The sequence below is a fragment of the Neopelma chrysocephalum genome, unplaced genomic scaffold (genome assembly GCF_003984885.1).
Source record: "Neopelma chrysocephalum unplaced genomic scaffold, ASM398488v2 Primary Assembly neopelma1_274, whole genome shotgun sequence".
Classification (NCBI taxonomy): Eukaryota; Metazoa; Chordata; class Aves; order Passeriformes; family Pipridae; genus Neopelma; species Neopelma chrysocephalum.
The window spans coordinates 1,361,346-1,385,547 of record NW_020897936.1 but is presented as its reverse complement, the minus strand read 5'-3'; the positions used below and the strand labels follow the sequence as shown (position 1 = coordinate 1,385,547).

The 24,202-nt window shown below is 42.0% G+C and overlaps 1 protein-coding gene across 3 annotated transcripts in view; it reads left to right on the top strand.

The window, feature by feature from the left end:
• RORA (RAR related orphan receptor A) overlaps positions 1–24,202 on the top strand; it is a 358,739-nt gene that overhangs the window by 218,111 nt on the left and 116,426 nt on the right. The gene's annotated exons all lie outside the window — the stretch shown is intronic.

The following is a 24,202-nucleotide window of genomic DNA, read 5'->3' as shown; positions in this document are numbered from 1 at the left end:
GGCTTCCTACATAAATGAGTAGCCTTCATCCAAGGGAGAGTACATTCTCTTGGGCCTTGCTCGTTTTCTGCAGCTTGGCAGGAGCTCAGGCTCCTTTCTGAGTCATTAGAAACATCACAGCAATGTGTGCCCAGTGGCCCAGGAATGTAGGGGAGCCCAAGCAGGGGTCTGCTGTGGAATGAAGGTATGTTGAGAATTTAGTTTGCTGGCTACAATAATAATATCCCACATTTATTAAATGAAACCTGAAATGCAGGTGGAAGTCAGCCCAAAGACGTGTGGCCAAGTGGGTGCAACACACTGATTTACATCAGAGATCCATTGCACTCCTAAAGAGAAGAGAATTTTGGGGAAGGAAGAAGCATGTGCCCCCCAGCACTGGCAGAACAGAAGGGAACCAATGTGCTCATCAGAATGACCGATGGCAAAGAGATTCAAGGATCTAAATGTTTTGTCTTATTTCTTTCTAAATGAGAGTTAAACCACTATGTCAAAAGTAGCTACAAACCCTAAAATAGCTGTTCAAGAACGACTGGCAAGAATTAGCAATCAAATCATTGTACATGTGAAAGTTATTACAGCTAAAATATAAAAAAAAATTTAGATCAGGGTTAATTATAAGATGATGCAGTAGTATAATTAGTATTCTTCCTATGGAGGATTATGGGTCCTTCTAAATGCCCTTTTTGATTGCCTTCTTCCCTTTTTTAATTTCCTCCTTGTCCTTTTTGATTATCTACCCCATGACCCTCAGGGCTCCTAAATGTAATACAATTGGAATAACATTTTTGTTAGAGGTGTTTTTTTATATAGGCTATTAACCTCTTGCTTACCAGGAGCCAGGAAAATCTTTTCTGTGAGAGCTCCACTAAGCACAGACAACTCTCCAGTGTCCCTGGAGTTTTTCTGTAGTGCAGCTTTCTGCCTGTCCCAAAGCAGTCTCCAAGGATGTGTCAGGAACTGATCTGCATGAGAATGAGCACAGACAGAGGAGAACTTCCTTGGGGTGTATTTTACATCTTGGCAAGAGAAGATCTAGTGGATCTTTGATATTTTCAAGGCTGCTTCAGTGGTCTAACTGTGAGCATTAGGGTATAATATAAAAGACTACTATCAATTATCTTTTAATGGGATTTTCGGAATATTCTACTTTGCTTATTATTGCCTTCAAGAGCAATAGGCTGAGATATTTTTTTCCAGAGTGTACATGGGATTCAGTTTCTCACTTCTTTGGTATCCTTAAGAGGACAGCAGGACCTAACACTTCAGTCCATTTTGGACCCCATGAGAAACAAGGATTGTTTCCTCCAAGTGGACTAATAAATTGTATTTTGCTCCTCAATGAACATGCCTATTTTGTACGTTCCTCTTGGGGCTGTATTTTTTGTGGAAGTTCACTCTGTTGGGAAGGAACATTGTACCTGGACAATCAATCCTGAGATGCCTTTCAGAGTATACTATAAAACCAACAGAGGGGCACCTCAAAATATAGAGTGCTGGCTGCTAATGAAACTGAGTACATATTCTTGTTTGGTTTTATTTAATGTCCTTTACTTAAGTCTGGCAGAGAGACATCCACCTCTGTTTATGAAGTCTTGCCCACTTCAGCCAGGGGCCAGAGCCGTGGTAGTTTGAGATATTAAGATACTACTCATTGTCTGTTTTTCCAGGCCTGAATAAACTTGCACTTCAGGTATGCAAGTAGAGCAGTTATTGTTTTTACCTGGCCAACAACTGTTCTGTGCAGACCTGAAGGCATAAACAAGGAAAGCCCAATGTGGTGTCTTTCAATTGACCCCGTTTGTAACCAATAAACACAAATATTGATAATTCCTTGTTGTCCCTCTCAGTCAACATCCCTTCCTCTGGCTCCTCTCTAGAACAGAAGCATCACGTGCATGTCTTTCAGTTCAGTCTCTTTGCATGGCTAAGGTAGCACTTCACATCATCAGGTTTTCTCTTTAGGAAGCTGAGCATTTAATGCCTAAATGGAGAGGTCATTGTTTCTCACTCTGTCAGCTGAATTACCCGGGTCCCAATGCATCCAAAACGGGGCGTTACAGCCCAGGGGAGATGTGTAAACAGATGAAATATTTAGACTCTCTTTGGACAAAAGGCTCTATTAAGACTTTCACTGAAACATTTTGATGCAGTTTCTATGTTGGTGTTTCTGTGCAGGTGTTTTGCCAAACAGACTCATTTAAGCAGTCACAGAGGTGGTGTTTTAGCACAGCGATGTTCATCTGGTGGCCTTAAACCAGATTCATTAGCACTGGTGAATCAGATAAAACAAAGTGAATCAGATAAAACTTATAAGAAGAGACAATTTTCTACTCTTTGGTAGCTTGCATCAAATATTGGTGAGAAGTTTCCTTACCCACTGTCATTTTAAAAAGTGAGACTCAGAAGGCATTAGATGTGAAAACACAGTTAAGTGACAGTAAATAAAGTCTGGCTGTACGTCATGGATCCCTGGGGATGAGCTTTATGATGAAAGGGGGAAGTGATTCCTTGTTTTCTGAGGTAGGATTACTGTTCTATTTCATGTTTTTCAGAGATGCTGTGGTCTGCTTTTCATTGATGGTAATTACTGAGCAGACACTAGGAAAGATGGTGTTACACATAAGGGTGGGGCCAGGAGAGGAGAAATGAAATCCAGGTAAAAAGCACCAGTTGCTTTTTGTGTTCAGAGAGCTGGATGTGAGCATATGGTATCATTCCCTATTTTATCCCAGTGGGAAGGAGTTCCTATCAGCTCATCTGAAGAAGGAAAACCAGAAACAAACTCCTAAATTTTTCTGTACAAAAGTAGTATTAGATGAGGTGTTGGTGTTGAACAGCACTAAAGAAAGCAATCCTACCCAAAGACAGAAGCAGCACAGAATTACTCTTCTGTGTGGAAAAAGACACTGATGATATTTTTGAAAAAAGTATTACAAGGTAAATTTTTTTATTTTAATGATGCTAGTAGGTGCATGTTACTGTGCCTCGTGATATTTGAGACATTTTTTGGAGAAGGAAATAGTCTCTTTTTTTTTTCTTTTTAGTCTAGAACTTTCATGCCACTCCAATATTTGTGTCACACTGACAATACACATTTGGTGTAAGCCATTGGCTGCCACACTTTGGGTATTCTCAGGTGCCTGTACTCATTTTGAAGTTGTTTAGAATGAAAAGACCATTTTTTTCAGGCTGCCAAACCTGGAAGCCTAGGTAGGAAGGCTGCAGGGAAGTTTTCCAGTGCTGCATCTCAGCAGAGATCTGGGCAGTGCCAGGACAGCTCTGGCAGGATATGAACCTTTCTGGGGGCACGTCACAGCCAGGGACAGGGGAACTTCTGGGTCATTCTTTACCTGCAGTCCAGCTTCAGCTCCATCACTCATCCTCTCCCCGCTCTGGTTCTGTCTCAGGGTGCTGTGGTACATTTGGTTGGTTTGTGTTATGCTTTTGAAACTGAGAGAAGGAAAAGGAACAGATGACGAGTCGTTCCTGGAATACGCTGGCGCCTCGCTCTCGAGCTGAGCCAGCCCTGTGTGCAGAGCTCACAGCTTGGCTTTCTTGGGACTGGGGCATCCTTCCCTTGCTTTTCTGGATTCTCTATTCCAAAATAAGGGATTGCCATTTGAACTTTCCCTGCTTACAAAAAAAACACCTACAGCAAAGGACTGAGAAAAAGGAAATAAGGAAGCAAAAACTACTCGAATTCTGTGTTTTTATCAGCACAATCAGGGAAACAGGAGATATTCCCATCATTTGAAGACTTTCTTGTTTTTATTTGGTGTTAACCAGAACCATAGGTTTCATTTTCCCCCAAGGCTGTGAAAAGATAGAGGCTCTTCTGGTCTCAAATACAGCTCCATGTTGTGGTGCAAACCTGACAGAATTCAGGGTTATGTCTGGACTGTGCCTGAACTGTCTCTGTCAGCCAAGGCTGACCATGGGTTTAAGCTGCCATGTGGATTTACATCCTTGACACCTGGGACAGGAAGGGTGGGAGACTAAGTTCTGCCAGTCACTGCTAAGTTCTGTAGCTCAAAATGTGGCTTGGCAAGTGAGAGAACTTGACCAGGAGTGTTTGGTAGTGGGGGTGATTGAGAGGCTACCTCGAAAATACGAGTGTAAGAGACCCCCCTGCACAGTCTGCCAGGGCAGCTCTGCAATCTGCTCCTGCCCCTCTGCACGGTGTCCTGACACCCTGTGCCAGCCCACGTCTTGCCAGCCTCTGATTAAGCCAGAAATTGGCCTTTTGCTGTTGTTTGAGAAGTTGCTCGTGAGGAAAATTAATTAAACCATGGGCGTTTTTTAGTTCTGGGGCTTGGTTTAGTTTTCTGGTTTTGTGATTTTGGTTTTCATTTGGTTTGTGGGGTTTTCTGTGTTCTTTTTTATTGGGTTTGTTTTTTTAATTGGGTTTCTTTTTTTTCATTGGAAACATTTAAACCCCCATGCTCTGGATTGAGTGAGTTGTGAAAATGCAGTGGTGATTGGACCTATATTCCTTAAATCTGTACTTTTAATTTCTTTCCTAATACACTGGTATAACTCAAATGGTTTTCATCCTTTCTAGTTTGTTGTTAAATACACAACTTATTGTGAGCTTAATAAGGCTTGAGAAATATTGAGAGGGAACATGTACGTAGGTTTTTTAATAGTTTTTTATGCATTTTGCATAAAACAGAATCCTTCCCTGTGTGTTATCTTCAGTAACCTGTGAAGAAGACATGAAGTTAGGGAGGAATAGGCCCAATTTCCTTGTGGCCTGTACTGTCACTGCCTGTTTTCCAGGGTTGTGCAGCAGAGGAGTTACAGCTTGGAAAGGAGGTGAGGATCAAGTCTTTGAAGGCCCAAGTCAGCTGCTTGTTGTGCTTCTAAAAGGAAGGACATAATGTATGCCAAGAGAGAAAATGAACCCTCAGTGTCCCTTCTGGCAGGGGCAGTGCAGAGAATGTGCTTTTGAAGAGAAAAGCCTTCTCAGGGCTGGGGGAAAGTGTTGGTTCCTGTTGTTGGTACCTGTCATTGTGGTTCAGCCCCAAATTTGACAGTTTGATTCCATCCTGCTTTGCTTGACCAGCACAGGCAGATAATTCTTCTGGTTCTCGGGCTGTTTGCAGCCTTATCAAAACAAAGAGAAGGCTCAATGCCCGTGTTTGGTGGTGCACTTGTCACCTATGCTGTATTTAGGACCCAGAAGGTGTTAACTTGACATAAAATGGGTGGGGGAAAGATTGTATACAAGGCAATTTTCCCCAAATTGAAACTCAGAAAAGATAAGGAACACTGCTTAACACAGAAACCACAAAAGCTGGGAAATTACAAATTACAGTTATTAGTCATTCTTTACTGGCAAGAGGAGGCAATAAAATCCCCCACAAGTTCAAATATGGTGTGGTGATAAAGCGACTTTTCTTGCCAGAGCAGGCAGCAGTGTCAGGGTCTGTTCATCTCGAAAATGTTGTACCCGATGAGCAGGCACCAGTGCACTGCCCTTCTGAGAAGGTTTCAGCAGGCACAAAATTGTTTTATTCCTCTGACAATAACAGCAGAGTTACTCTCCTCCTCTAATTTTTCTCTGGCTGCACTCTGGGTATGATAAGTGGTCTATCTTGGTGACTTTCAAATATTCCAGAGCTTTATTATGAGGACTCTGTTACCCACAAGAACAAGCTGGGCAAACCTTGAGGTCTGCCTAACTTACCAGAGTGTGACAATTTAGCACCAAGATTTGCTTATGCTGTGGATGTAAGAGCAAGAGTATCCCCGTGAATGAGGTTGTTGTGCACTCCTTAAACAGTTTTAAAGAATTATTAAAAGCCTTGATAAGCAGAACGATCTCTGTTCAGTGCACAGAATCATTCCAGACGGAAAGGAAGGTAGGAGGCTGCTGGATGAATCTCTTAACAATCTGGTTTTTCAGGGATTTTTTTTTTTTCTGTGGACCAAAGAACATGAAAGCTGTGTTTAAAAATTTAAAGCCTTGATATGTTCTGGTTCTGTGAAGCAGCAGAAGGAAGAAGCTTTTTGCAGTGCTGTAATTCCCTATCCAGCAGCTCTTTAAATTAAGATATTTATGACAGCTGTTTGTACTTGATGGAATGCACATAGACTCGGTCATTAATTATTGCTTTTCTCCCCCAGTTATTATTTGTATTCAGTGGGTCAGGTGGTTATGATCCTGCTGTTGTCAGTGCAGTAAATGCACTTAACCTTCCACACACACAAAAAAAAAAAAAAGGAGAAAAAAAACAGAAAGGAAAAAAAAAAGAAACCCTTTCCCCTTCCCAATTTATCTTTCCAGAAGCTGGGAATTTTGTAGGAAAAACATTCCACAACAGTGAATTATGGAGCTTTTTTGGTAATGCAGTCAGTTAACAACTTCAAGCTGGCAGTGATCCCATCCACCTTAATCCTCTTCACACTTTGCAAGCAGTGAGCCCAGAGCGAGGGAGCACCAGGACTTAATAGACTGCAGTGTTTGAACTCTGGCATCTGCCTTCAGCTTCCAGAGCTGGGCTTAAGTGCCTGGTAAAACCCTACAGCTTTGGGTTCATTAATTAGAGACTCCCTTCCACTGATTTGTGGAAAACATTGGCCAGCATGTTCTTCCAGCTCAGTAAATATTTATCCAAGTCGTGTATGATGTTTAGTAATGAATACAGCTCGTTTTCACTGCAGCCAGAGGAGGCTCCTTCCAAACCTTAACCAATTCCTCATGTGCCCCGTGCTGAGCGTGGCACGGCAGGTGGGGGAAAGTTTAATTGAGATCTTTTTGGTTTTTGAAGGATTTTTTCTGAATTTCACTTTGCTGTATCATCCTATTTCATCATTTTTGCCAGAAGGTTGAGGGGGAAATGGAAAAAACCCCCCACAAACAAACCAACAGTGGATATCAATTACTAATTAAAACCAACTGGCCAGTACTGTCATTGGGTATCTGTCAGCTGAATGTTGTGCCATGAAGAGACTGATTAGGAACCTATCCAGATATATTTATATGAGTTTTCTGGGATGTATTGGCACCTTTCAAACTCAGTTGTATTTGCCCTCACCTGTAGAATCCCTGTGAGACTGTTACCCCTGTAAGCCATATGGGGAACAGCCATGGAATGCCTGGCTCCTGGACACATCCAAAGCCTTGCCTTTTGGCCAAATTGTGTGGGAAAACACCTGTCCAGCTCTTCACACATGGATTTATCTGCAGGAGCAAAGAGCTGTTTTCTGTGTGCACGAAGGAAAGTGAGCACGGAAACATTGAATTCCTTTTGGAAATATCACAGGAGCGGCTTGGACTATTTCTCCAGTGTCTTTAATTAGTTGTTAGTGGATTTGTACTTTCAAATTTCTCCCAAATTACTTTTTGGGTTTTTTTAGTTGTCTCTCCTGTGTCCTTTTCTTACCTTGTGATTCAAGCACTATGCTGGGTTGTTACCAAGTTGTTACTGTGCTGCTGATGTTACCAAGAAATGTGTTATTTTTATATGAAGTGTCTTAAGCCATAGCTTTTCTGGGTTTCCCATTCTTTCATGTACACAGCTGGGAGAAACAAGAAAACAAAAATACCTTTAAGGGTTGGTAGGACACGTGGTGCACATTTTCCTGGGGATACTTGGGTTAGCATAAATATTTGGACACAAGAGAATGCTAAACTGACTCTGTCCAGCTTTCTGCATTGTGGTGAGATAGACCAACAGTAATATCCCTTAAAAAGTCACTTTGAAGGTAGCAAGCCCTCATGTTTAAGACTGGAGAACAGAAGAGACACTGGGAGATATCCCATCACTTTTTAATGCACACAGTGACCATGATGTGACTATAATGACCATGAGTAACTAGTTTATTTTTTTAGTGTAGCTCATCCTACTTTTTTTTTTTGGTTCAGTTTATTACATGTATTGACTAGCAGAGATGTTTGCCCACAAGTCTTTGTCCCAGGCAAGCTGTCTTATCTCCAAAGGGAGCAGGATAAACCATGATAAACCATGCTGTCTGGCTTAAGGCACGTGCCAAATCACACAGTTCTTGCCCAGCAGGTCAAATCCTGCATTTCAACCCCTACTGGTCATGTTGAAGTGAATAGGTGGGTTTTTAGCATGTGGAGTGTGTGGTGGCCCCACAGAATGTTGCAGTGCCTCACCTGCAAAGTCCCCTTTGAAAGCAGATAAAAAACCCAACCCCTGTTCCATGAGTTGGTGCCAAATCTGAGGGCACAGGTGTGAGAGGAGGGAGAGTGCTGGAATTGTTGGAGTAACTCTGCACAGTAGAGACAACTTCCATTTTCTCAGGAAAAATATGGAGTGGAAAGAGAATCTTGAACTATTATCAGTCAGTTATGTACAGAGGGAGCACTCACACTCCTTATCTGTGGGATACAGGAACTCCAGGCACCTTAACTAGGTACCCAAACCAAGTTGCACTTCCTGCCAAGGCAGTGCTGCAGCAGCTCTGGGTTGGTGGAGGCAGGTGAACAGGACTGATTTCCATGCTGTAGCCATCAGATCCAGCCTGGGAACTGGCAGTGCTCAGCTCCCACAGCTGGTGACCTGAAAAGAGCTGCCAGGGGATCCTCCTGGATGAGATTTGGCAATCCTTGCCTTGATCTCCAGCTAAGGATCTCATCTCATGACTCTTGAGTTTCAGCTCCTGAATTTTCTCTATTCTGCAAAGGACCATAAATCCACCTGTAAGGATGACCACCTGTAATTTCAGATTTTTAAAACTGAAAGCTGTTTTTTTCTTAATTACCTTCTTGGTATATTTTGTCACTTTAAGAATAATCCTGTGGGTACCACTGCTATCTAGGGATAATTACATAGGTGTGTGGTGTGCAAATACAGTAACAGATTCGATGCAAAAAATATAATATTTTACAAAAAGTGTCCAAATATTCTTCTGTATAATTTTCAAGAGGAGTGCCTTTGTTGAAGTTGACTGCAGTTTGGTAATATTTTAGATAAAGTCAGTGTTTCAGTGCAGGAGATGCAGATGTTCTGTTACCCACTGCTCACCCGTGTCTCAGCTGCACTCTGAGTTTGTTGCCTGCAGTTGCAGCCTCTTGGCCCTTTCAGCAGAGCCCAATTCTTCACTGCTTGAGATGGAGGAAGTCATTTAAGCACTTGAAATGTTGGGATGAGGCTTGTCTTTAACTCACTGAGGCAGCCTGTGAGTTAAAAGCAAGTTTTGTTGATGGAGAGCCTGAAGAGCTGAGCTCCCTCAGATCTGGTTCATCCTACTGTGAGAGCAGTGGAGGAGCCTTTTGCCCTGCTGCAGCTTGTTGGATTAAAGAGAACCCTTTGGTATCGAATGTTGTCAATGCAGCAACTTTTGCAAGCACTAAATTTACTTAGGAGAAGTTCTTTTTTAATTGCCCCAGGACAACCCCTCGCATGTCATGCTTTTGCCTGGAGAAAGTTTTCATATGGAAATACTTTCTTTTTTTTTTTTTTAAGATGGCATAGAGCATGTCTAGAGTTTGTCAAGCCAATTGATCCTCAGGGGAATGTGCTGACTTTCAGTATGTATGGAGGATTTTTAAAGCAGCTGAGCAAAATCCCTTCTCAGATAAGACGCTTTCTATCTTGTCAGTTAAGAGCATCTTCAAATCGAAATAGCTCAGACATAATCAAATCTCCCTTCCTCAATCCCTTGCCTTCTCCTCCCAACCCCCTACACAAGCCATCCCCAAAAGGATAATCCTGGCAGTGATGTCATTAGAATGAATTTACAGACCAGTGCTCAATTTTCTTGTCTTGAGCTTCAATTGCTAATGCTGTAAATTTGAGCTGTGTATGTAAAGGAGTCAGGTTATGCCTTTTTCCCACCCTTGTTTAATTTCCCTGGAGCCCTGAGAATAAATAATGTGGGATTATTTGAATATTTTCATGCCCCTCTTTTTTTTTAAACTGGTACACAGCTCCATATTGCTTCCAAACATTTGTAAAAGCTCTTGCTGTATTCCTGAGGGAATCCTTGTCTCCAGGGAGCAGAAAGTTTAAGGAGAGAATTTGGCTGGCTAAATGTGGTTAGAGATATTGCAGTTTCTGGTAGGTGTTGTGGATGGTGATGTGAGGTACAGAATAGACTGAAAAATAATTTGTTTTAACCAAATTTCTCTGTTTTCTCAGAATAAAATCTTTTTATCACAATGATCCTCAGTGGTTTTGACCTCTAGAGAATATTTTTTAGGAGTTAAGAAGCATGAATGAATAAAGTTGATCCAAACTTATGTCAGGGATCAGGATCTATCTTAAAAAGATTATCATATGGACTGACCAGGCAAAGAGAGGGAGAAACAGCCTGAATTAACCTCCTTGTTGGTAGGAGGTTGTAATACATAGAAATCATGCAAATTTGGTGCAGTAGTTTCCCAGTCAGTTGATGGCAAAGCTGGACTGTGAGTGCAGGTCCCCTCAGGTGCCAGTGCAGGTCCCTCAGGTGTCAGTGCAGGTCCCTCAGGTGTCAGTGCAGGTCCCTCAGGTGTTGGTGCATCCTGTGAAAGCTGAGCCAGGGGGGCTGAGCCTGGTGGGCCCAGGGGTGCTGTGCCAGTCACTGCAGCTCATGGAAGGCACGGAAGAGGGTTTCTCCCCCCAGGCTCTGTGTAAGGAGAGAGCTCCATGACACTGGTGGCTTCCCTGAGCTCAGAGCAAAGGGGAGAGAAGGCTAAAGCCAGTCTGAAACGGGTGTTGGAAGCAGAATTTTTGCTTGGGGCTTCTGTCTAAAATTAACTTTCTCTTTTCAGTGCCAAGCTGATGTGCATATTGAAGGTGTAAATAGTTGTTGGAAGTACTCTGCTGCATTTCAGTGCTGTGTTCAGCTCTGGGCCCTCAGCTCAGGAAGGACATGGAGGGGCTGGAGCAGGTGCAGAGAAGAGCAGCAAGGCTGGGGAAGGGTCTGGAGCACAAGTGCTGTGAGGAGAGGCTGAGGGAGCTGGGGCTGTTCAGCCTGGAGAAGAGGAGGCTGAGGGGAGACCTCCTCACTCTCTGCAACTCCCTGACAGGAGGGGGGAGCCAGGTGGGAGTTGGTCTCTTCTCCCAGGAAGCAGCAGTAGGACAAGAGGGCACAGCTCGAGCTGTGCCAGGGGAGGTTTAGGTTGGATATTAGGAAGCAATTTCTTTCCAGAGAGGGTGCTCAGCCATTGGAATGGGCTGCCCAGGGAGGGGGTGGAGTCCCCGTCCCTGGAGGTGTTGAAGGTGACACTGGATGTGGCATCAGTGCCATGGGCTGGGAACCACGGCGGGGTTGGATCAAGGGTTGGACTTGATGATCTTGGAGGTCTTTTCCAACCCGGCTGATTCTGTGATTCTATGAATGTATAAAAACCAAGAGACCTTTCAGATCTGAAAGAACAAAAGGGACCAGACTAACCCAGGCAGGTCATCCCGAAGTTGGGAGGCAGAGGGCTGCCCTGCAGATCCCATTCCCCAAATCCCTGGGTGAAGCCTGTGTGCATTGCAGTTGGAAATTCAATTTTGCAGGGGTGGCTGCAGCACACAGGCCTGCTGTCCTACACAGTGAGAAGGAGCACACCAGACCACAGTACCAGAGTCCCACCTGGAGTTCCAGGTCATGGAATCTGTGGTGTGCTCACTGGGTTTGTGTACAGTACATGTACCCACATGGTATTTTAGGACACTTCTTAGCAGAACATGATATTTCCTCCCCTTCTTTATCCACAGCAGGTGTTTTTCTGCTTTTGAGTAGAGCTTTAAAGTAAAACTCTTCATTTCCTCCTCAAAGATCTTTTCTGCTGAATGGGAAGGTGCTCCCAGGTCCAGGATCATGGAAAATGTGTGAACCTTGCCATACAATGACAGGCGTGCCAGAGCCCTAATGGAAGTGAAAAGTGCATCAGGGTGGTATCTGTGCTCTGTAATCCAATAGGTACAGCAAACAAAGTCTTGTCTTACAGTCATACAACGGGGCTTTGTGCTGTGAAGTAACTTTTGGGGCATTGGTTCAGCTTGTCTTCTCCCTGGGCTGGTAAATACTCCTCTTTAGTATGTGTTGTAAAAAGCAGATGGATTCCATTCTAATTTGTTTTATGGCTTGATTTAGTGTAATTCAGATATCTCATAGGCACCTTTATTATAGACATTCTAAAATATACTTTAGGTCAAGGGGATATTAACACCTATTTCTTGAAACATATAAATATATTATGAGCTGCATCTGAACTTTGGGGCATAGTCACCTCTGTAAAGGAAAGAAGCTTTTCCACTAGACCCTGAGTACAGGGCCAGGTTCTGGGTGTGCTGTGCATCACCAGCCATCCCAGCAGTGCAGTGAGCACAGCTGGCATCCCAAACACATGGCAGTGAAAACAGAGATGGTCTTTTATAACCATGAGAAAACAAAACCCCTCAAAGTGAATGTCCATCCAAAACTCACAGTTTAACTATGCTAAATTAATGTAGTCAGATGGAAAATAAATGTCACTAATTCTGTTTAGATTTGTAGCATGTGAGACAAGTGGCCCCATCTTTAGAAAAAATGCATAATGTTAAGGACTTCTTATTTGAGATTTGTTTCAATTTATTAATTCTCATTTCTTTAAATAGAATTACCTGATGGGGATTAAATACTTTCTCTGCACATGAACATTTAAAATCAGGAAGGAATAGGCTGCCCTTTTTGACAGACATTGGGGAAGGTCATAATTTTCCTTTTCATAACTGACACCTAAAGTGCAAGGTGAGTGAAAACTTAGCAAGCTTTGTCACTTCTATTGTGCTGTGGTATTAAATACCTGTTAAAAAGGAGCAACAAGTGCTGTATTCACAAGCTAGCTAAGAGGCAATTAGAAATTTGTCAAACTCCTGACAAGAAATGTAGTTCACATCAGGAGCAACCAGTTTATTAATTTTGCTGGAGTCGACAGACTTTTCTCCAGAGTGTTCTCCCCTTTCCTGAAATAAGTTTAGTGATTTAAACTCAACTCTCCAGGGATCTCAGCACTGAAGGAGTCTGAAGTGTTGAAGTGCTACTTGTGCTATATTCAAGTCTGAAATTTTGCATGAACTTGCAGCACCAATCCTCCTCTCCCCCTGCTTTCCCCTCATTCATCGCAGCTGTTGAAGACGACATAATAGAATCTTACTTCTTTTCCTCAGGAGAGCAAAGCAATGAGAAGTTGAGACTCGACCTCAGTATATTTTGAAATAAAAAAAAAAAAAAAAGAAAGAAAAAGTTACCATGATAGGAGACAGCCTCAGAAGAATACTGAAAGGCAAATGTACAAGCACTTTGCAGCTAAAGCATTCAGCTGGGATGGATGAAGTAATGTGTAAGGAATCCATTTTTTCTGGATCGAAACTGTTACCTTATAAATACTTTGCAGAAAAACAGATCAAAGATGCTCCTTATTAAAAATACTGATGATCTTCTGATTAAATTTAAAATAATCCAGTTATAGGAGGACTCCGATATCCAGAGCTGGCTTTGTTTGATTCACAATGGGCCAAACTCATCCAAGGTGTTAAGCAGATGAAAGTCATTGTGGTGAACCAAAGAACTGAGCCAGCCTAATGCACATCCTGCAGATTTTGAAAGGGGTTGCATGGCAGAGAAATAACTACCTTATGTCATTTTAAATCCTGTAGAAATCCCCAAAACAACCCTGAATTCTCTGTACTCAGTGTGGAATTATCTATTTTATACTGTAGGATGATTTGAAAAACCTTTAGCAAACATTTATTTTCTTTGTATTCCTTTTGAGACCTTAACATGTATATATGTGATAAGGTGACCTTAGCACATTATTACATGGACAACTACTAGAATGGAGGCCCAAATTTAATTTCTAAAACATATGTGGGTTACACATTAAAATTCTGGTCCTCAGACACATTATACTGCTTATTTGGTGATATCTCAGTCATCTTGATGAAGTCATGAACTGATTGTGAAAGATGCAGTGAGAACATTCTTGCTTGGGGAGTTTTTGAGTTAAGATTGCTGCCATGAGCCAGGCAGCCCAGATCAGAAATACATGGCTTGGAGTTACGTAACTGCTTCGTTTCTGTTTCTTTATCTGTGAACTGCAGATAGTGTTTGGGTTTGGAGGACATATATAAGCACTAACTTGATGATGTGAGGTGCTGCAAAACAGCCAACCTGGTAACACCAAGGAAAACACAAAAAACACGTGGTAGAATTGGCTGCTTTATAGTGTGGGATTAATCTTAGCATTCTGGGCTTGCCTGAATGTCATTGCCTTTGGTTGGTTGCTCGGTTGGTTTTTGCCTGAATTCCTCTCATCTTTGCAAACATTACAACTCTACCTATGGTCAGTCACAGAAGCTACTTGATAAAATGCAGTTGCAAAGATTGATTATAAGTTAGAGAAGGAATTAACCACAAAACAAGTGCTTGTAGCCTGCAAGCATATCACCTTGTGTGATATTCCTGCTTGTTCTCAGAAGTTAGCCTGGGCTTTCTTGTGGCTATATTTGGATTGGAGAGGTCCCAGAGCGACTGGTATGTCAGAGCAAATGGGGTTGATAAATCACTTGGTAGTGTCCTTCCCCCTGCCACTCCTTCAGCTCAGCACAGGAGCCAGAGCCGTGTTGTGTCGGGGGGATTGCGCTGCTCAAAATGCCATCTTTGACAGAAAATATACAGCGACTTCCAATTACTCTGGGACTTCCCTGCATCCCTTTTCATCCCAGTTTTACAACCTGACCAGCCTCTTTCCACTGCCATCAGAGCTGTACATTGAACATTCAGGGATGCATCTGCTTGTCACTAGAAGTGACCGTCACCACAAAGTGGACCAAAGGAGAAGAGCAGGAACCGCTTAAAGTCCTTGGAATGTGCTACAGGAAAAACTCAGTAGCCAAGGTGCTCTTTTCACTGGCAATTGGCAGCTTTGCAATATTGATAAGATTTGTCCATTGTCCTCACTGCATCCAACAGTTAAAACTCTGTGCAGCTCAAAAGTTGTTTTGCCATGTGTTAAAAACCTTCTTCATGCCTAATACTGTGTTTCCATGAAAACTTCAATTTCCCAGACATTGCCTGCCATGTGCAGTCACCACTGGCTTCAAGAGGCAGCAACAAGCAGCGTTTTTGTTTGGCCACACAAAACAATTGCTCTGCTTTGAATACCTGGGTAAATCGTGGATGGTTATGTCTCTTACTGATGAGTGTACAAATTTAATGTCTCACAGAGAGGCCTTAGAAGAATTGTTATCTATACTTTTTAATTAGGCAAATTTTGCTTATTGGTGAGAACTCATCCTGAACACTCTCTCTTTTCATGGTTATTCCTCAGAGAAGTGAACATATTTGACTAAGACCTGCAGGAGGGAGAATACCTGGATGGAACTAACCATCAGGTCACCTTGTAGCATATCTACTAACCAAGTATTTTCTATGCCAGTGTTGATTTAAGTTCTTGTAAAAAAGAGGATGAATGCATAGATGTAGATTTGAAATTCCTGAGATCCAAAATGCTTCTATCCTTTCCATTTATTTTTAAATTTCATTTTAATATTAGAGAAAGATGTACATACATGCAATCACTTAAACCCATCTATTCCTGTGAAAGTATACTTCAAAACATGCTGTATAATTTGTTTCCTTTCACATGGAGAATCCATGGGGCTCGGTGTCAGACTGACAAACAGCTCCCATCTCAAGTGATGTAATATTACATGAATTTTAAAGCACTAAGTGGAAATCTGGATGATGGAAAGAACTGATGTTGCAATGCTGATACTTCTCCAAAAGAAATACAAAGAAATGCTGTGTAATTGTAAGAGACAGAACTGGACAAAGGTACTTTCAGGGTGTGTACAGACATCTGTGAGTGATGACTTTTAATAGTTTTAATTAGACTGGAAAATAAGCTCCGGAAAGGGCAGCTGAATGAGAATTGTGTAGCTAATGCAGGAGAATGCTTTCCAGAATGCACTCACGTCCTGTAAAATGTGTCATATTAATGGTATTTCAAAAGTCTTAATGCTCAGCAAGGCTGGGTTCTGAGGCTGGTGAGTGTCTGCTCCTGGTATCACTCAGTGCTGGGTGCCTGACTCTTCAATCATCAATTTTGTGGATGCAGTGTGGTGGCCCCACTGCAGCACTGAGTTCCCTGGATGTGGTTTCAGGAACTGAGGAGATCACTAACTCATGAGTTAAAGAAACGTATTTTGGGAATGTATACATCTCCCAGAGTTTTATGATCATATTCCACTTATGGACGACTCGTGAACAGGTTTTTTGGTCACAGAAATACTGAGAGAATTTTGTTGGTTGACACCTGTAGTGTCAGTGAGAGCATAGAAGATAAATGGATGTAGTAAATACAACAGGGTTTATTGGAAGATAAAATAGGGTGGAATAATAGGAAAAGTAATCTACGATTTTATCTTATGTATGTTCCAAATAGGAACTGATTCTATTCCCTTCCCTGACGCAAGAATATCCATCAGATAATTTGAGATCGTAGTGCAATGTGTTTAACGTTGCAGTGTTCTTAAATAATGAATTCTTCTTGCACCAATTGTGACTAACAAGGACTCCAGCTCCCCGTCTGACCGTTTATTTTGTTTCATTTTGGTTTTGTTTGCATACCTGAAAGAGCTCTGTGAAGACGTTCACATCAGTTCTGGGTACCTGAAGGCACAGAATTGGGGCATTGAGGCTTCTTTTATCTTTGTTATCTGCCATCTCGGAGGGATTTCTCTAGGTGAGAATTGCTGTAATCAGGGCTGCTCAGCCCTGTGGTTGCTATCTCAGCGGGTATCTCAGGCCTGGGCCTCTCGCACTTTCAGTTGTGCTCTCAGGACAGTTGATTTCCATGTGCGGTCGGACTGAGGTAACGCACAGGAAGGCAGCTCCCACCTTCAGTTTTTAGTTGTAGCGTGACAGCGTTCTGGATTTCATGGAAACACCGCGAACTCTTGAAGGCCGGGTTCGTGCTTTTCAGGGTTAGGTTGGCAGGAATCTTGACCAAGCCAGCCTGAAAGGCTTCGAGGAGAACAGAGAGCGCAACGTTGAAGTGAAATGGTGCTTTGAAATGACTTGAGAAGTGTCTTCAGGATGAGGTGTCTGGGAGAGCAGTCAAGTGAAATGTAATTTTTCGCTTCCAAGTGGAGGACAGAAGCCATACACTGCCCGTGCAGTGCTGTGGGCCGTGGGGTCTCCAGCACACACGTGTGTGTGTGGGTATGTGTGTGGGTATATGTGTGGGTATGTGTGGGTATGTGTGTGTGCACGTGCCAAAATTGCTGCTGTTTGACTCCTCCTGGCACCAACACGCAGGGAGTTTGCAAAAATGGTGCTCCTCGTTTAATGGTTCACATCTGCTGGGACATTTTCCTTGTCCAAGATGACACTGAGGTAGAGAAAATGGTAGTCAGTGAATGCAGTGGTGGGGAGGTGCAGCTGTGGGGACTGACATCCAGGGCCTGGTTCAGTGGTGACCTGGCAGTGTCAGGGAAGTGAACTTGAAGGTCTTTTCCAACCTACATGACTCTGTGATTGATTCCTCTCAGGGAACTGCACACATTACAGAGCTTCTTGCCCATACATCCAGTGCAAGTTCAAGGAATTGGTTGGAAAGAGCCTGTGGCTGAAGGAGACTGTTGTGTGGATGTCACCGGGAGGGAGGTGTCGTACCTGCAGTGGTGTGTCTGCCACGCTCATGGCAAAGCTCTTCTGTCACTGATAAACCGTGGAAAAAAGCAGGAAGGCTCCCAGTTCAGGTGAAAATACAACACTAAGAAAGTCCCGGACAGTTTTTAAGAAGTGTTGGCTTTCCTTACACCTTGTAGTCTGTTTAAGGGCTGGAGGGGCTTGCTTGGATTTGTGCAACTTTGTGGGTTCTGCTGGGTTCTGTCGGTGTAACTGCACTGCTCTGCAAGACTATTTGGAAATCTCTGCTTTGGGATTTGCTGGGTCAGTTGTGTAACAAATAGTCATTAAAACAAAGGTAAGGTGTGCTTTTCCTATAAATACTCCTGCTGAAAACACAGTCTTACATACAGCTCTGAACTGTCTCTGACTTTTAATGTGTGGAATACAGTGTAAATGTGGGATGGATATTTAGCCTGTGCTCTGGCAACATCTGTCATGTAAGAACATTATGGTAATTCAATGGAGATTCTTCATTTAATTTCTCCTAATCTGAGGCACTGTTTATTTGCAAGGGCAAAAGAATGGGAGGGACTGTCAGTGAGGCTGTGCAAAAAGGAAGAAATGGTTAAAGTTTACCATCTTTACAATTTACATCTTTACAAGTAAGAGGGTTTTTTGTAATTTTCTCGTATTTGTCCAATATTTAATCTCTCATCAGACAAAAAACCAAACAAGGTCAGCACTCTGTGCCAGCAGTCACATGTGATACCAGCACTGAGGAACTGTCTCTGTGTGTGAGAGCCACAACTCTTCCATCTGGCATCAAATTACTGTTAATTTGGGGTTTCCATACAGCTCAGAACTGATCGTTTTTAGGAAGATTTGAAACAAGGAGTTGCATGTGCTCAGTTGTCCAGAATGATATTCTGGGGAAATGGTTTGTTCAATATCAATCCGAAGTGAGAAGTTAGTATTTTAAATGTGGGCTGGCAAGTGCACAGCAACAGTATCATTATCTCAGCCTTAAACATGGACACTTGAGTCTTGAATTTTTTTCTTAAATTATTGTTTCTTTTGGAGCAGTTTTGGGCACCAGAAGTTTGATATCAATTTGGGGTCTGCTAAGAATTTTTGATTTGGGAAAAATCTAGAAAGAGCAGGGAATTCTTTTAGCTGTCAGTTGTGCAGATGACAAATAACTCAGGATAGTGGTGATTTCTCTCTTATGAATACTCTGTAACTTTGAAAGAATTACAGTCATTTGTATTCATGTTTTCACAGGTACTGCTCTGGTTTTAAAGGTGGGGAGGCTGTCAGCTGCTGAAAAATGAAGTCATAAAATGGCTAGATGATGCAGAAAGTCACTCTCAGAATCAGGAAGCCAGTCTGAGTTGCAATGGCTAAAAAAGCCAACTATCTCAGTAAAATAAGGTTGAAACACTTTTCTTTAAAAATCCTTTAAAAAATTAAAAATTTTTAATCTGTTTATTTCAAATATATTTGAGCAAAAAGTAAAAAAACTGCGCTGTGGAGAATCTTCTGTGACTGCTTCTGATATAACCACATGATTCGAGAAGTAATACTACAGAAACACCTCAGAAATACAACTCTGAACATTTCTTTCTTAGACTTTAGATACAAGAAACAACTGTGGATCGTAGGAGATCAAGGTTGGGGTTTTTTCAGTACTGAAACACTTAGGTCAGTCTGGATTCCTGTGACTTGTTTATGTACCTGTGGGCTTGAGAACGTGATTGATCTAGGCCTGCTGAAAACACCTGGTTTCACATAGTGAGATCTTTCCTTTTCAAGAAAAGCTGTGAACAAGTCGGGGAAAAACTGGAATCTTACATTAAAAAATCACATTGTCATATTTGAAGCTGAGGATTTTGGGGGGGGGGTGTCATAATTATGGAAAGCTTCCTTGTCCTAACATGCCTAGTGGATGCTATCCTTGGTCTGTGCTACCCTGGCACGTAATTTCATTTTTTTCCTGAGTGAACCATAAGCACTAATGTCCCCTAACAATTTTGGAAACAAAATATTGGAATTACTTGGAGTACTTTCAGTAGTGTGTGCTGGTCATCATTAGCAACTCATCTGTCCTAGGCAAGGACACTGGTTTGCAACATCATTTGTTTGATTAAATTCCCTTCAGTCATGTTTGCAGCACTTGTGTGTGTGTTGTGTCACCTCGGTCACCATAAACAATGGCCCCCAAAGATCACAGAACTCCTTCCAGCCAGAGATCTGCACAGGCTTTCATAGAAACCATTATTAAAGTTTCTGAAAGGATGAGCTCCTTTCTGAATACACTCAAATGTATTATTCTGCCTTGGTAGGTTCTCTGCAAGTGCCCGAGTGTTGCATATAATATTCCAGCACAATTGCTACCTTTGTGTGGTGGCAGTAAAAAAGAAGTGGAGGACAGGATGAAACACAGTGGGATCCAAGCTTGTGATATGTTTTCTTTCTGATTTTACACAATATGTCAGGCAGGAGGCTTAGTTTAAAATTTTAACTTCTTTTTTTTTTTCCCCCCAAGATTTCCAATCCATCCTAAAACGTCCAAGTTGCAAAACGTGCCAGAGCCATAATGCTGGCTTGAGGGGAGGGGAGAAAAAAGTGGGAAAAAAATACATGTATTGATACACACCCCCACATGAGCAAAGCATCGTATACACATGGCATCTCCCGAGATTTACAGCTGTCAGGGCAGTGTTAATCACCTGATTTGGGCACAAAAAGCAAGGCAGAGGGAAGCACCGGTGCCTTACAGAGGTCCCAGAGACCTCTGCTGAGCTCTGCCAGTGATGCGTGTGTTTATCCTCACTAACTTCTGAGGAAGAGTTTTCTTGGAGGTTTAAGAAAATTGCACTCCAGAATATCCTCCTTTGATATTTTGCAGAGTAATGTATTCTGCCAGACAGGGGACTTTTTACTTATCTTTCTGCACATCAAAGTGTGTTTTCCCCTTGAAATGTGGGAAGTTGACAACTGTACAACAGCAGCAGGGATCTGGGTTCACAGAGTAAGCAGTGTTTCATTATGCTGCTTTATTTGGATGGGCAACTGTGAGAAATAGCTTATGATGTATAAAATATCTGAGTCTCTTTTTGTACTTGAAGACATTGTTATCTCTATTTGAAGTTGGCTAGTGAAGGTCAGTCGGGCTAACTGCTTGCAAAAGAATATCCTGTCTCTGTTGGCAGATACTCTTTTCAAAGTTCATTGCATCCAGCAGGCTATTTTTGTAAATACCACCCATCATGGCAAATTACAGCCTGGTGGTGGGAGGGGGAGAGGGGATGGTGGATGAAGTCCTTTCATTGTGCAGCAATCGATTGTGGTTGCACAGAGCGTTGCATGGCAATGGCAGGGATGAAAAGTGTGAGCTGTTAATTTGTTTGAGATTTGGTGTTGATCAGGAATGTCAGATTGCACAGCGGAAGTGATACATTCTGTGATAACTGTAATACTGAAACTTTCACTCACTGATAACCATGGCACTGATAGATTGTGGTATTTTCATGACATTTCCTTTGCTTTACTTTGAAGTCTGGCTGGTTAAGTCAGGAAGTCTTTCTGTATTAGCAACACTGAAGTTATAGTGTTGTTTCTTCCTCTCTTTATGCTTTTTTTGCATTTGTTGCTAAATGAGAATGGAAAGCTGGCTGTGTAGGACAGTGCTAATAGTGGCAAGTGGTCACATATTTCTCCAGTCTATCACATTTGGAAATGAAGCCCATTAAAAAATGGGATTTTATATGAAGTAACATTTTGAAAGGAATCAGTAGGTTCTTTACACTCTACTTATTAAAAATAAATCTTTGTCTTTCAGTGGTGTATTGGGTTTAGGTTTCATTAAATAGTGTCTACTCAAATCTACTTAAACTGGTGGTCCAGTCCCAGAAACATTTACAAATGAGAGCAGTCCCAGTTGGGAAGAAAATTACTGATGTATATTGGACTTGCAGAACTAGTTTCAAAGGAGATCCTGTTGGTTTCAAAAGAACTGATGAGTTGTCTGCATAAACCTTTTTGGATGCAGCTGATAGGAAAGGCATTCAAACATATACATGAGTGGGATGCAGCCCTGGCACAGAGAGAGCCAGAGATCCTGTAACTCCCCTTTTTTTACATTAAGTGGTTTTCAGACTGATTTTTTTTTTCCACAATACACTCATTTCTAGGATATTATTATCTACCTTGAATGTTCTGAATAGCAGAGTCATTGGCTTCCTGCATTAAAACTAAAACTGATGGCAGTGTTGCATACTCAATATTTATATTTAAAGCACTCGTTATAATGTATCTAATTTAGGTAACTGTTTGGATATGCTGGTACATTTTTTGCTCAGTTTTTCTAGTCACTGAGAGTTACCTATGTGAAAGGGAAGGCTTCTTAAAAAATTCATAACTCACTTTAACATCAGTGAAGGTTCCTGATTAATTTAAACCTAATCCTGTTGAACTCACTGGCAACATTTATCCCTGTTCCACCAGATTGCAGTTAGTTACTTTAAAACCACAGCTCAAAGCAAAATGCTTTGCTTTCGATGCAACCACCAGTGGAATGACGAAGAAGATGCAAAAAGCTGCTGTTTTAAAAGGTTATCTAAAAATATCTGCATAAAACAGCTAAAAGGTCTTGCGAGATAGTAATCGGTAATTATTGTGGAAACATCTGATTGGAAAAACCCACGACACGTCTCACATCAAAAAAAAAAAATAGATAGAAAAATATAAGCCCTGATATTTCCATGAGTGTTTCATGTAGCAGGGGAAGGAGGCCCTCAGTCAGCGAATACAGCTAAGTCTGTTTTGTGCTGTGGCAAATCCCATTGTGAAGAGGCTGTGAGTAATCACAAGTGACAGCATAAGCACTTTCTGTTCAAAGTGATTTTACAGAGAGCATTATTTTCTGAGAAAAGCACACATATGGCTCCCATAATGCTGAAAGAGCACTGCTGTATCCATTTATTAGCACGAGCGTTGGGAGAGGAAGTTTTGCAAATGGTGTTCAGATTTAAGACCTTTTTCTCTGCGTTTCCGTTCCCTAAAACCTCCTTAAAATCGTAGGAATTGGCCAGATAGGCAAGGGTGGGGCGAGTGTGGCTGCCAAGGGGATGTCAGGACAGTTTGTGAGGGGGAAGCTGCTGTCAGGAGCTGGACGTGCTGCTCAGTGGTCACAGAGGAGTCAAACAGCAGCACAAATGCTCCTCCTTGGAGGAAGAGCCAATATTCCAGCAGCAGCTTTCATTTCAAATTCAAAGGGTGAGGCAGAGACTCAGAAAAACCTACAGAGAGGGTTTTGCACTCGTACCAAAGGGTGCACAGGTATTGCTGGTGCATTTTGATGTAGGTGCTTCAGATCCCTCTGACCCTCTCCTTGCCCTGGGCTTTTGTTCCTGTCACAGTGTCAGCTCCGGGTGACACCCCCTGTCCTGTCCTGTCCTGTCCTGTCCTGTCCCCTGCTCTGAGTAAGGATTGCACTGCAATGAAAAGCCCAGAAAGCTTGCTCTTACAAATTACCAATTGAAAGGATGAATTTGCCCCCTGTAGTAGCTACTTATCTAACTGAAAGGTTTTATTTTTGTTACGCTTATTTTTCTTTTGTTGTCAGTGCTTACCTTGGCTCTGCAATTTGTGGCTATAATTTTAATTCTGTGCATGAGGAATGTGCACGTTTGGCCAGGACCTTTCTATTTAAATTAATCCATATACATAATCAAGTTCTAGTATGCTGATTTTTGTAAATTGCTTACCAGTGTCTCCAATTTACAAAATTGCCCAGAGGAACTATCAGAACTTCTCTTCCCAAAGCCTGGAGCCTCTCAGCTTTTCAGGGAAAAGAAAGCTTCCAGTGCTCACACTTGTAGAGCCTGGTAGTTCCAAACCAAAAGGCCAATAGCTACACAAGTGCAATTTTAAAAAAAATCCTCGTGACAATTATGTCAAACTCGATGGCTACCTGTTTGGGGTTGGCTTTAGGGATTTCTGGATCTATCAAAAACATGAATAGTTTGAAAACTGTTGGCTTTGGAAGTTAGCTCTAAATTTGCAAATAAGGTATCTACATTTTTATTGGTTGTTAAAACTCACTGCCTCCCCGAGCTGTTCCACAACCAAGAAGCCTGACATAAAAGCCTGTTTTTTTTCCCATAGTAATTTGTTTTGGAAGAGGTGGTAGAAGGAATTGGAGGGTAGCAGAGGAGATTCAGGTCTCTCTGTCTTTCATGAGCAGTAAGCCAAACAATTCCAATTCTAAAATTTCATTACAGGCCCTAACCACAAATGAAATGTTTCAAATACTTGTACTGCTTCCAGTAACCTCTTTCTGTTCTCATAAAATTCCCCCCAAGGAGAGTGAAGCTTAAATACTGAGGGGTCTGAGTACGTCACCAGTTATCTACTAAAGTGGAGACAATATTGTTTGTATTCAAGCATGAATTCCAATGACATTTAACAGAGTTAATTTTATCTCTGTTTGGTATTATGAATTTTGCCTCATTCTGTTCACTCTGTTGCTTTCTTTAAAATGTCTCTCCAATTTCCCTGGCACTGGCCCATGGCTGGTGATTGCCGCCACATGCCTGTCTAGCATAAAAACATCTTTATTACTGCAGAAATT